Consider the following 11,600-nt stretch of genomic DNA (forward strand, 5'->3'; position numbering starts at 1 on the left):
AGTGAACCCAGACAGCAAATCCGGAGTGGAGTCCCTAAGGCGGATGAACGTCGTTGAACACCCTTCAGGCAGCTCCTACAGCCAAGTTGATGCCAAACACGTTGCTTCATAAACTTTCCTTTGGACTACACTGGTGAGGCCAAGAGGAAAACCTTGATGACTGGGCATCTCAGGATCTCCAGACCTTCCGCCCAGGCTTGTGATGATGATTATCATCACCCACTGTCCTTAAGACAGACAGATGCCGACCAATATTTGAGTAATCTCGTGTATGTATATTTTGGTTGATTAAGCATTCTCATTCATTTAAATAATTAATTATGTGTTATATGTGTGGCCTCCGTCGGTCGTGGTCAACCATGGGTACTGCGCCATGGGAACTGTCATATGTAAAAATACATTAGTTGCGTATGTGATCACACTACTACGTGAAACATGCACGTTTTAGTTAATGTAAGCTCGAACTACACCCATATTTCAGACTCCCACATCTTCCTTTGAATTAGTTGAATGTTTTGAAGTTACGAAACATAAAAGCTTACTTGACCACTTAGGTGTGAGTCAAAGACAGGTGGCAACATGATGTTTCAAATTCCTATGTCACCACTCCGGTTTGCAAGACTCTGCACTGGGCGCATACAGTAACTTTGCAGATTTAGCATGTCATCCCTCTCAGCACTTTGGCTGAAGAAATGAAAATTAAAAACTGGATATAATTTAAATCCACTCTTTCAAAAAAATTATAGCTATACAGAAAGGCTATCAGTACCTTAATATTAAATAAGATGACATTGTATAGTTATTGAACATTCTTTTCTGTACTTAATTATGTACCAATATTCCAAATAAAAACATTTTACAAAATAATAACAAATATAGAAAAAAAGAACATGTTTCCTTAAGTTAAAATCTGTTGGTGAATAAAATAAAATAAATAAATACTGTTTTTCACTGTTGATTAAATCTGCTCTCTTCAAAATTCAGTAGAATTAGGAATGGCATTTAGATGATTTCCCCATGATGTATTTCATTCTTAGTGGTTTAATCACTCATTCCTAAACATTCCCAGTATATATACATACCATCAGCTCAAAATAGTGTCAAAATAGTGCCAATTTACTTACTGTTATTAAACCATAGAGCTCAAAACTTTTAGGAATGGTCTATGTCAATTTTCTAATCTTGTTTTAAATGTGCAAGCCCAAAAGAGTTGTGGTTTAATTTGTAATGTTCCAATTCTGGTTTTGTGATAAGGACATAATGCTGAGTGCTTCCTCATTCAAATGTAGTGAGGAACATAAATCACATGCATTTGCATAGTAGATATGAATTAAGTACTTCACTGAGATCTATTTCAGTCATAGTGTCCCATTAACAGCTTGATAAGTGTTCATCACTGCCTGTGAACATTTCTGACACTGAAAATTAATTTCAGGTATAGAACATCAGTTCTTTTTTCACATTTTGATTATGTAATAATGCTAATTAATTTATTAGTGTATTTTAAAGTGCTTTTTTCTTTTTTAATCCAGTTTTTCTTCTTTTTCTATATCAATCTGTACTTGATTTGCTATTGAATTTAATGTTTTAACACACAATTCCTTGTTCAGATCTTGCTGTAATTTCAGAATCCTTCATTCTGATTGATTCCTTGCCCTGTTCACGAAGACCTCTGATTCTCTGAATGTTGCTTAGCTTCCATTTTTTCAGTGCTGTAAACCTGCCTCTCATTATCAGCCTCTTTCTCCTCTCCATTTCTAGTCTCCATCAATCATGCTTTCTGTTTTGCTGTTCTCTTTTTTCCCTGATGTTGATCAACGGAAAGATGGCCTTCAGAAAGAAGTTGGATGAGCTTGAGGCCTGGTGCAGGCAAATAACCTCTTCCTCAATGTCAACGACTAGTGCCATTGACTTCAGGAAAACTCACACTACTCACACCCCTCTTTATACCGGCAGCACAGCAGTGTAAACTGTGAGAAGTTTCAAACTCCTGGGAGTGGACATATTGCACGACCTCTCATGGTCTCAGAACACATACAACACGGTCACGAAAACCCACCAACACCCCTGCTTTCTGAGGAGGCTGAAGAGAAATGGACTATACACATCTATACTCATGCCATTCTGCGCGGCCACTTCGGTGGTGATGTCTGTTATCTGTCAAGTAGGGGACCGTGCTCAATCCTTATTTGATGGAGACGGACGTGAGAGTACGGAGGAACATCTGGAAAACTTCTGAAATGCCCGCTTCGCTGCCGCTGCTGTGTGGTAACCGGAATCTCCGGAGCAGAAGGCCGCAAAAATCCTCGGCTTTGCATGTTTCAGCGGCCGGGGCGAGGTCGAAGGTGCTCGGCAGAGGATGACACTCGGGAGGCTGTATCAGAGATGCTGGTCAGAAGCTCGAAGTTTTCGGATGGATGGACTCAGAGTCGGCTGTGATCGGCTGCTTCCAAGGCATCGGCAAGTTGACGGTGCCTGGAAGTTTATGGCAGGGAGTTTCTCCCTTTTGCCGCCTGCTATCGGGGACTTGGAAGTCAATCGACTCAGGGACTTTTGAGACTTTATTTACCGTGCCCATGGTTTGTTCTTCATCCAATTATGGTATTGCTTTGCACTGCTGTAACTATATGTTATAATTATGTGGTTCTGTCAGTGTTAGTCTTTGGTCTGTCCTGTTTCCTGTGATATCACTCCAGAGAAACATTGTATCATTTCTTAATGCGTGTATGCATTTCTAAATGACAATAAAAGAGGACTGAGTGTTCTCATAATCTAATCTAAAATTGCGCAGTAGAGCACATCTGAACAAGCTGCATCACTGCATGCGGCAGACAGGAAGGCTCTACAACAGGTAGTCAAAACTGCCCAATAAGTGACTGGCACCAGCCTACCCACCATCAAGGCCATATATACAGAAAGGTGCTGGAAAAGGGCCAGTGACATCATGAAAGATCCCACCCATGGACTTTTTGTGCCACTCTCACCGGGGAGGAGGCTACTTAGCATCCACGCCAGGACCACCAGCCTCAAAAACAGTTACTTTCCACAAGGAGTAAGGCTGATCAAGACCTCCACCCACTAACCCACCCCTCCGCATGCCAAACACCACTACTTTATCGTTTCTTCTCAGTCAAATATGTACAGACACTCCTGTGAGTAGCATCACTTTCTGGACATACAATCAATGTGTATAAGCCGTATTATGTATTTATATTATTGTGGGCTTCTTTTCGTTATCATTGTGTTCCTTATCAAAATGCTTTTTTTTTATGCTGCATCAGATCCGGAGTAACAATTATGTCATCCTCCTTTACACCTGCGTACTGAAAATTACATTAAGCAATCTTGAATCCAGAATCCTGAATCTTAAATGTTGCACTCCCCGCAATCCATTTTACCAGTCACTCACAGACTGTTAATGGGTCTGTGATATTCTTTTGCTCTGGCTGAGACATCCGTCATCACTCTCACCTTGGCAGTCCAGCTCTGGTCATCCATAAGAAAGGGTACCAACTACCTCAGCCTCACTGACCATTGCTCACATTTTCCACAATGTCCCCAACGCTTTACCAGACACCACTCTCTCTGCAACTATGACCTTATGCTGGACAAGTTAATCAATGATTTCATTGTAATGAAAATATCTGGCTCCTTGATGTCCTGCCAGCTCTCTGCCAAATGAATCACATGCTATTTTTCTACACTTTTCTTTATCTTAATACTTATTTGTCCTGCTCTAATATTTGACTGTATGATTTTGACTCATTCCTATTTCAAAACCCTTTGAAATTCACTGATTCAAAGGTTCAAAAGGTACAATTTAATGTCACAGAAATGTATACAATATACATCCTGAAATGCTTTTTCTTCACAACTATCCATGAAAACAGAGGAGTCCCCCCAAAGAATGAATGACAGTTCAATGTTAGAACCCCAAAGCCCCCCCCAGATCCCCTCCCTCCCGCACATAAGTGGCAGCAAGCAACAATCCCCCTCCCCCCACTGGCAAAAATAAAGCGTACCCGCTACAAGCACTCAAGCGTGAGCAAAACAATAGCAAAGACACAGACTTGCAGTTAACCCAAAGACTACATTGTTCACCCGATAATTCGACATGCTCTCTCTCTCCTAATAAGGGAGAAAGAGGTGACTCCATGTTCCAACGTGTGGGGAGAGATAACAAGCAACTCACTGGTTTCCGAAGTTAAAAGTCCGTTACGTCGCTTTTTTTGAGCTCTGTGCCTGAAGATCTCAAGGATCCCGGGTCCCCAGGCACACAGCAGATGTTCTGACTCCCCCAACGACACACCGGTCTCCCGTGGTGACACTGACCCTTGATTCGCCCGTCTCCAGTTACTTGAGATCACAGGCTTCTGAATCCGTGCCAAAATCTTAGGCCAAGACTTTGGCATGCCGAATAGCGGCCAATTGTAGAACTCCAAGAGCGGGTCCCATTCCCACAAAGAACCGTAGTCAGCGTGTAACACCAGGTCAAAGTCTTCAAAAGAACCCTGAAAGGGAAAAATAGAGATATTAAAGATAGAAATAGATCTGTGTTCGAAGACGCAAGCATAGGAGTCGCCGTTGGGCGTCATAACTACTTAGCTCCGCTTCTTCTTCTACCTCAATTCTGCCCTTTACAGAGTAAGTTCCACAGCAAGTGAACATAGTTTCTAATCAACTTCAAGTGCCCACACAAAATAACAGCCTGGATTGTTCTCTTTAGCAAATCCAGTTCCACCTTTGCTGGGGTCAAAGATCTTGCTCTGCCTAGATCTGCCCAGAGGTAATTGTCTGAAGCCTAGACAAGATTCAAGTTATTCATCTGTAATGTTAGCTCAGGTTTCCTGTCTCCAGTTACAGGCCTGCTCTATGAGGCACTTCCTTCAACTCTGATCTACATTTCATATCTCTTAAATGTTTCTTTGTTTATTTTCTCTGTCTCTAACTTTTATCATCCACCTACATCAGCCAAATGGCTGCATCGACAGCTTCCCACTATATCAAGGCAACACGCACAATATGCTGGAAGAACTCAGCAGGACAACCAGCATCAATGGATTAATGGAAAAGAGGAAAGAGTTGACGTTTCGGGCTGAGACCCTTCATCGGGACAAAGGCAGTGAACATAACTTCTAATCAACTTCAAGTGCCCCATACAGAATAACAGCCTGGATTGTTCCCATTAGCAAATCCAACCCCGCCCCCCCCCCCCACCGCACTTTGCTGGGATTAAAGATCTTGCTCTACAGACCAGCTTCTGCAAATTTTCTTGTGCTTGCAGCGTCACTATGTCAATTCTGCCCTCACCCTATTAGAAATATTCCTTCTGTACTATCCACCCCACTTCTCCTCCACTTAAACTTATTTTATGTATCCCCTCCCCAGTTCTGACAAAGGTCCTTTGACCTGAAATATTGACTTTTGCCATTTCCATGGATGCTGATTGACTTGCTGAGTTTCTCGAGCTTTCGCTGTGCTCATACGATATGAAATGCTACAAGTTAGAAAAGGAAGATAGGGTGGCTACCAAATAATTTTGTCTCAGTTCATTAGAGTCAGGCAGTCATTAAACACTACCACACAGATGCGCCCTTTGGCCCATCTAATCCATACTGAACTGTTGTACCGCCTAGTCCCATTGGTTTGCACCTGGACCATAGTCCTCCAAAACCCTCCCATCCATGTCCTTGTCTAAGCTTCTCTTAAATGTTGAAATTGCGCCATATCCACCATTTCCACTGACAACTTGTCACTACCATCTGAGTTAAAATTCCCCTTAAATATTTCACCTTTCACCCTTAACCTATAAATTAATCCAATCTCAATGGAAAAAGTCTGCATTAACTCTCTCTATACCCCTCGTAATTTTTAACAAATCTCCCCTTGTTCTCCTATGCTCCAGGAGATAGACTCCTTACCTATTCAACTTTTCCCTGTAAATCAGTAAGTTAGTGTAGATTTAAATGAAAATTCTGGAGGCAAAGTTTCAAAATATAATCAAGGTCTGATCTCAAACTGACTAGGATATCTATTAAAATATCATTTGCCTCAGGAAGGCATAGCAATGGCATTGCATTTTATGGTCATCTTTCTGTAAAACATTTGCTATTTAACACTGGAATTATATAGTACATTACATAGTACATGGTGTAATGCTCCTACCTTTGCAACATAGCATATATTTACCATGAGTTAAACTTTCAAGAGATTTAGTGGTAATAATATTCCATAATACTTCAAAGTATTGTTTTCATCAAATGAAACACCTGCATAATCTTCTTTTCCAGTGTTGGTTCTAATTTTCCCTCTGGTTTCTAGTTAGTAACTGCTGTGTAAATATGGAGAGGAAAGGAAACATCTGTCAAAAGTATCTTATAAAAAACCAGCTATTAAATCCCTGCACAGCAAAGTGGGAGATGTAAACAGACTTAAGCACTCAGGTAGTCTTCCGCTGTCTTTTATTTTGATAAAAATCTGTTTTCTGGAAAACATCCTTCACTTTCTTCCAATCATGATATTAAGAGGCTTATCTGGGGATACAAATGAGAAGAGCATCCAAGACCTTGTCTTCTCCCCTTTGTTTCCTGCTCCAAAATGGTGTCCTCTCATGTTTTGAGTAAAGGGAAAAAGGAAATGGATTAATTTGCACTGCTCTTTTAAGTGCAAACAGCCTTGCACCCTCACAACGTATTGGAACATTTTTTATTCCCTCTTGTCCAACAGAGTAAACAGACTCAAGATCATAAAAGGAGTCTTTTAAAATACTTTAAACTCTCAGAGCCACTGGAAAACTTTAATGGGATATTCTTTTTTTTCCTCTCATGGAAACAATTTTTGTTGGTGTGGGCCTGGCAGTAGTTCAGTTCCTGAGATTTTTTAAAGTTTCAAAGGTTAAAAAACTTGGCCACCAGTTCGTGTTTGATTTAAAGGCAGATTTCAGTGGTGCTTTGTTAATTGCACTTTTTTTTATAGTGGGGTGTTTTTTTATAGAAGAAAATCCTTTGGTAGTATGCTATTATAATCAAACTGCCACAATAATTTATCCTCCGTCTCTCACATATAAACACTTAATTCTCAAGGCGCAGTGAAAATTCAGTACAAACCACATTTCCTTAACTAAGCCCCACACTGAATTTTAAAGGAAAACATTTACAATGCATGATGTTTGTCATGCAATATTAATTTAATTTCACTGAAAATGCATATTGCTTGTAGAAAAATAATTGCAGTCTGTCATATTCAAGGCAAAATAGCCAAACCTGAAAGATGTAAAACTGAAAGTTCAAAGTGCAAGGTAAATGCACTATCAAAGTACATATATGTCACCATATACAACACTGAGATTCGTTTTCTTTTGGGCATATACACTGAATTCAATAACTATAATAGAATCAATGAAAGACGACACCAACAGGGCGGCAACCGGTGTGCAAAAGACAACAAACTGTGCAAATAAAAAAAGAAAAAAAAGCAATATATATTGAGAACATGAGATGAAGAGTCCTTGAAAGTGAGTCCATAGGTTGAGGAAACAGTTCAATGATGGGATGAGTGAAGTTATCCCCTCTGGTAACAAGAGCCTAATGGTTGAGGGACAGTTGCTGTTCCTGAAACTGGTGGTGTGAGTCCTGAGGCTTCCTGTACCTTCTTCCTGATGGCAATAGTGAGAAAACAGCATGATCTTGATGGTGGGAATTTTTGAAGCTAGATACTGCTCTCCTGCAACAATGCTCCGTGCTCAATGGTGGGGAGGGCTTTACCCATAGTGAACTGGGTCGTATCCACTCATTTTTGTAGGATTTCTGCTCAAGGGCATTGGTGTTTCCGTTCCAGGCTATATGAAGCCAGTCAATACACACATCACCACACGTCTACTCACAAAATAATCTGCAGATGCTGGGGTCAAAGCAACACTCACAACACACTGGAGGAACTCAGCAGGTCGGGCAGCATCCGTGGAAAAGATCGGTTGATGTTTCGGGGCGGTCCTGACAAAGGGTTCCGGCCTTCGACCGATCTTTTCCACGGATGCTGCCTGACCTGTTGAGTTCCTCCGGCGTGTTGTGAGTACCACACGTCTACTGAAGCTTGTCAAAATTTTAGATGTCATGATGAATCTTCACGAGCCTCTAGGGACGCTGCTGTACTTACGTGCTGACATTATACTTACATGCTGGGTGTAGGACAGTTCTTCTTTAAATAATAACACCGAAGAATTTAAAGTTGCTGATCCTTTCCACCTCTGATCCTTGATGGGGACTGGCTCATGGACCTCCAGTTTCCTTCTCCTGAAGTCAATAATCATCTCCTTGGTCTTGCTGATATTGAGTGAGAGGTTGTTGTTGTGGCACCACTCAGCCAGACTTTCAATCTCCCTCCTATATGCTGATTTGTCACCACCTTTGATCTGGCCAACAACAGCAAACTTAACAAGCTTACGTCACATATCTAAGTCAGAAAGCTTAAATATGGCATTGGAGCTGTGCGTAACCCACACAGTCATAAGTATGAAGTGAGCAGAGGAGGACTTAAGCACACAATCTTGTGGTGCACCTGTGCTGATGGAGATTATGGAGGAAATGTTGGTACCAATCCAAACTGACTGGGGTCCGCAAGTGAAGAAATTAAGGATCCAATTGCACAAGGAGGTACTGAGCCCAAGGTCTTGAAGCTTACTGAGTAGTTTTGTGGGAGTGCAAATATTGAGTGCCGAGTTATTGTCGATGAAGAGCATCCTGATGTATGCAACTTTGCTGTCCAGATGTTCCAGGGTCGAGTGAGGAGCCAATGAAATGGCATCTGCTGAAGGCAAACTGGAGCAAATCCAAGTCACTTCTCAGGCAGGACTTAATGTGCTAATCAGAAGCCTCTCAAAACACTTGATTTAAGTTCTACTGGATGATAGTCATTGAGGTAGGTTATAGTGATTGGTGACTATTTAGGAGAATAGTTATGAAGTGAACCCAGCCATCATAACAAAACCCACATTACCGGTCCAAAGTCCTGATTATACTTGGAAGCAATGACCAAGTGTCAGGAGAGATGTTATGCAGCAGAGGCATATATTGGGGATGCAAGGAATAAGAGGCTATGCTGCGACTTTATAGAGGATGTATATAATCATGAGGGACATGGATATGTTGAATGGATGCAGTGGTTTTCACAGAGCAATGGGTCTAAAACTAGAGAGCATAGCTTTAAAGTGAGAGAAGAAAAATTTCAAATGGGCCAGAAGACAAATTTTTCATGCAGAGGAAGGAGGGTATATGAAATGAGCACCTGGAAGATGTGGCTACAATTACACTAGTTAAAATGCATTTGAACATGGACTTTGACAGAAAAGGTTCAGAGGGCTAAGGGCCAAACCTGGCAAATAGGACTACCTGAGGTAGACATCTTTATTGCCGTGGACCAGTTGGGCCGAAGAGCTTGTTTCTGTGCTGTACGACTCAATAACCCTAACACTGATTGCTGAGGATGCTGGGATGATGTTCTGGAGGAAAGTATGGTCAGGGAATTTGAGGCCCCACCTTTAATTATGGACCTGGAGAAGCACATACTTGTTCAGGCCACAGAGAAACATTGTCTAAACAACTGTGCTTCTTCTGACACCATAACTTTCTCTTTTTCATTGGTGCATTTGGCATTGAAAATGACCCATAAAGAATAAAGGCAATGCGCCCTCCAAGTGGTATCACCAGTCATCGCCTTTAATGAAGACCGTGAAAGCCTGCACAGAGCTCACTCCTCATGACTGTAGGTAGGGTTAATACAACAGTGGGTTATAGACGGAAATTGAGAACTCAGCAGAGAACTCCCAACTTATAACTTAACTATTTATCTACTCCATTCCTGCTGGGCTGATAGTGTTAAAATCTGGTCTCGTGTGCAATGCAAAGTTTCTAATTCAGAGTACTAATATTATCATTGAAGAACTGTATTCAGCTACAGGTGTATTTTTTTTCACAAATCCACCCAAGGTCATTTACTGAAATATATTTACTTTTTATTTGTTCTGGTCTTTTATTCTGTTGCTACATCCTCCGGAGGAACCATGCCAGATGGTAATTCTACTCCCAAATTGGTTGAGGATGATGTGCCTCAGTGGGATTATTTTCTCTTCCACTTAAAATTTCATGGAGCAAATAAATTCTGCTTAGTTTCCCACTGAGCAAGAGCAGAGGATCAAATGAAAGGCCAGGCATGTGATTTAAATGTACAGTCTTCTGTCAGGAGGCCACCGGAGCAAAGCTGCCCTAAATTTCAATTATTATATTTCTTACCATAAAGCACGATCCATGCATGCTTAGTTATTTTAATAAAAGTGAATGAACAACTGGCTACTTTGAACTGCCTGGGATAATCTATTGGAAGTTTGTCTCTGTTTGGCAACTATTGAAGAATCATTGCCATTTGCTGAGGAAATTTTCAGAATGGATGAGACAGATTTACAAATGTTTTGAGCAACACACATCAAAGTTGCTGGTGAACGCAGCAGGCCAGGCAGCATCTCTAGGAAGAGGTGCAGTCGACATTTCGGGCCGAGACCCTTCGTCAGGACTAACTGAAGGAAGAGTGAGTAAGAGATTTGAAAGTTGGAGGGGGAGGGGGAGATCCAAAATGATAGGAGAAGACAGGAGGGGGAGGGATAGAGCCAAGAGCTGGACAGGTGATAGGCAAAAGGGGATACGAGAGGATCATGGGACAGGAGGTCCGGGAAGAAAGACAAGGGGGGGGGAACCCAGAGGATGGGTAAGGGTTATATTCAGAGGGACAGAGGGAGAAAAAGGAGAGTGAGAGAAAGAATGTGTGTATAAAAATAAGTAACAGATGTGGTACGAGGGGGAGGTGGGGCCTTAGCGGAAGTTAGAGAAGTCGATGTTCATGCCATCAGGTTGGAGGCTACCCAGACGGAATATAAGGTGTTGTTCCTCCAACCTGAGTGTGGCTTCATCTTTACAGTAGAGGAGGCCGTGGATAGACATGTCAGAATGGGAATGGGATGTGGAGTTAAAATGTGTGGCCACTGGGAGATCCTGCTTTCTCTGGCGGACAGAGCGTAGGTGTTCAGCAAAGCGGTCTCCCAGTCTGCATCGGGTCTCGCCAATATATAAAAGGCCACATCGGGAGCACCGGACGCAGTATATCACCCCAGCCGACTCACAAGTGAAGTGTCACCTCACCTGGAAGGACTGTCTGGGGCCCTGAATGGTGGTAAGGGAGGAAGTGTAAGGGCATGTGTAGCACTTGTTTTGCTTACACGGATAAGTACCAGGAGGGAGATCAGTGGGGAGGGATGGGGGGGACGAATGGACAAGGGAGTCGCGTAGGGAGCGATCCCTGCAGAAAGCAGAGAGAGGGGGGAGGGAAAGATTACGAGACTCCCTTGTCCATTCGTTCCCCCCCATCCCTCCCCACTGATCTCCCTCCTGGCACTTATCCTTGTAAGTGGAACAAGTGCTACACATGCCCTTACACTTCCTCCCTTACCACCATTCAGGGCCCCAGATAGTCCTTCCAGGTGAGGCGACATGTCACCTGTGAGTCGGCTGGGGTGATATACTGTGTCCAGTGCTCCCGATGTGGCCTTCTATATA

The sequence above is a fragment of the Mobula birostris genome, chromosome 3 (assembly GCF_030028105.1).
Source record: "Mobula birostris isolate sMobBir1 chromosome 3, sMobBir1.hap1, whole genome shotgun sequence".
In the NCBI taxonomy this organism is placed as follows: Eukaryota; Metazoa; Chordata; class Chondrichthyes; order Myliobatiformes; family Myliobatidae; genus Mobula; species Mobula birostris.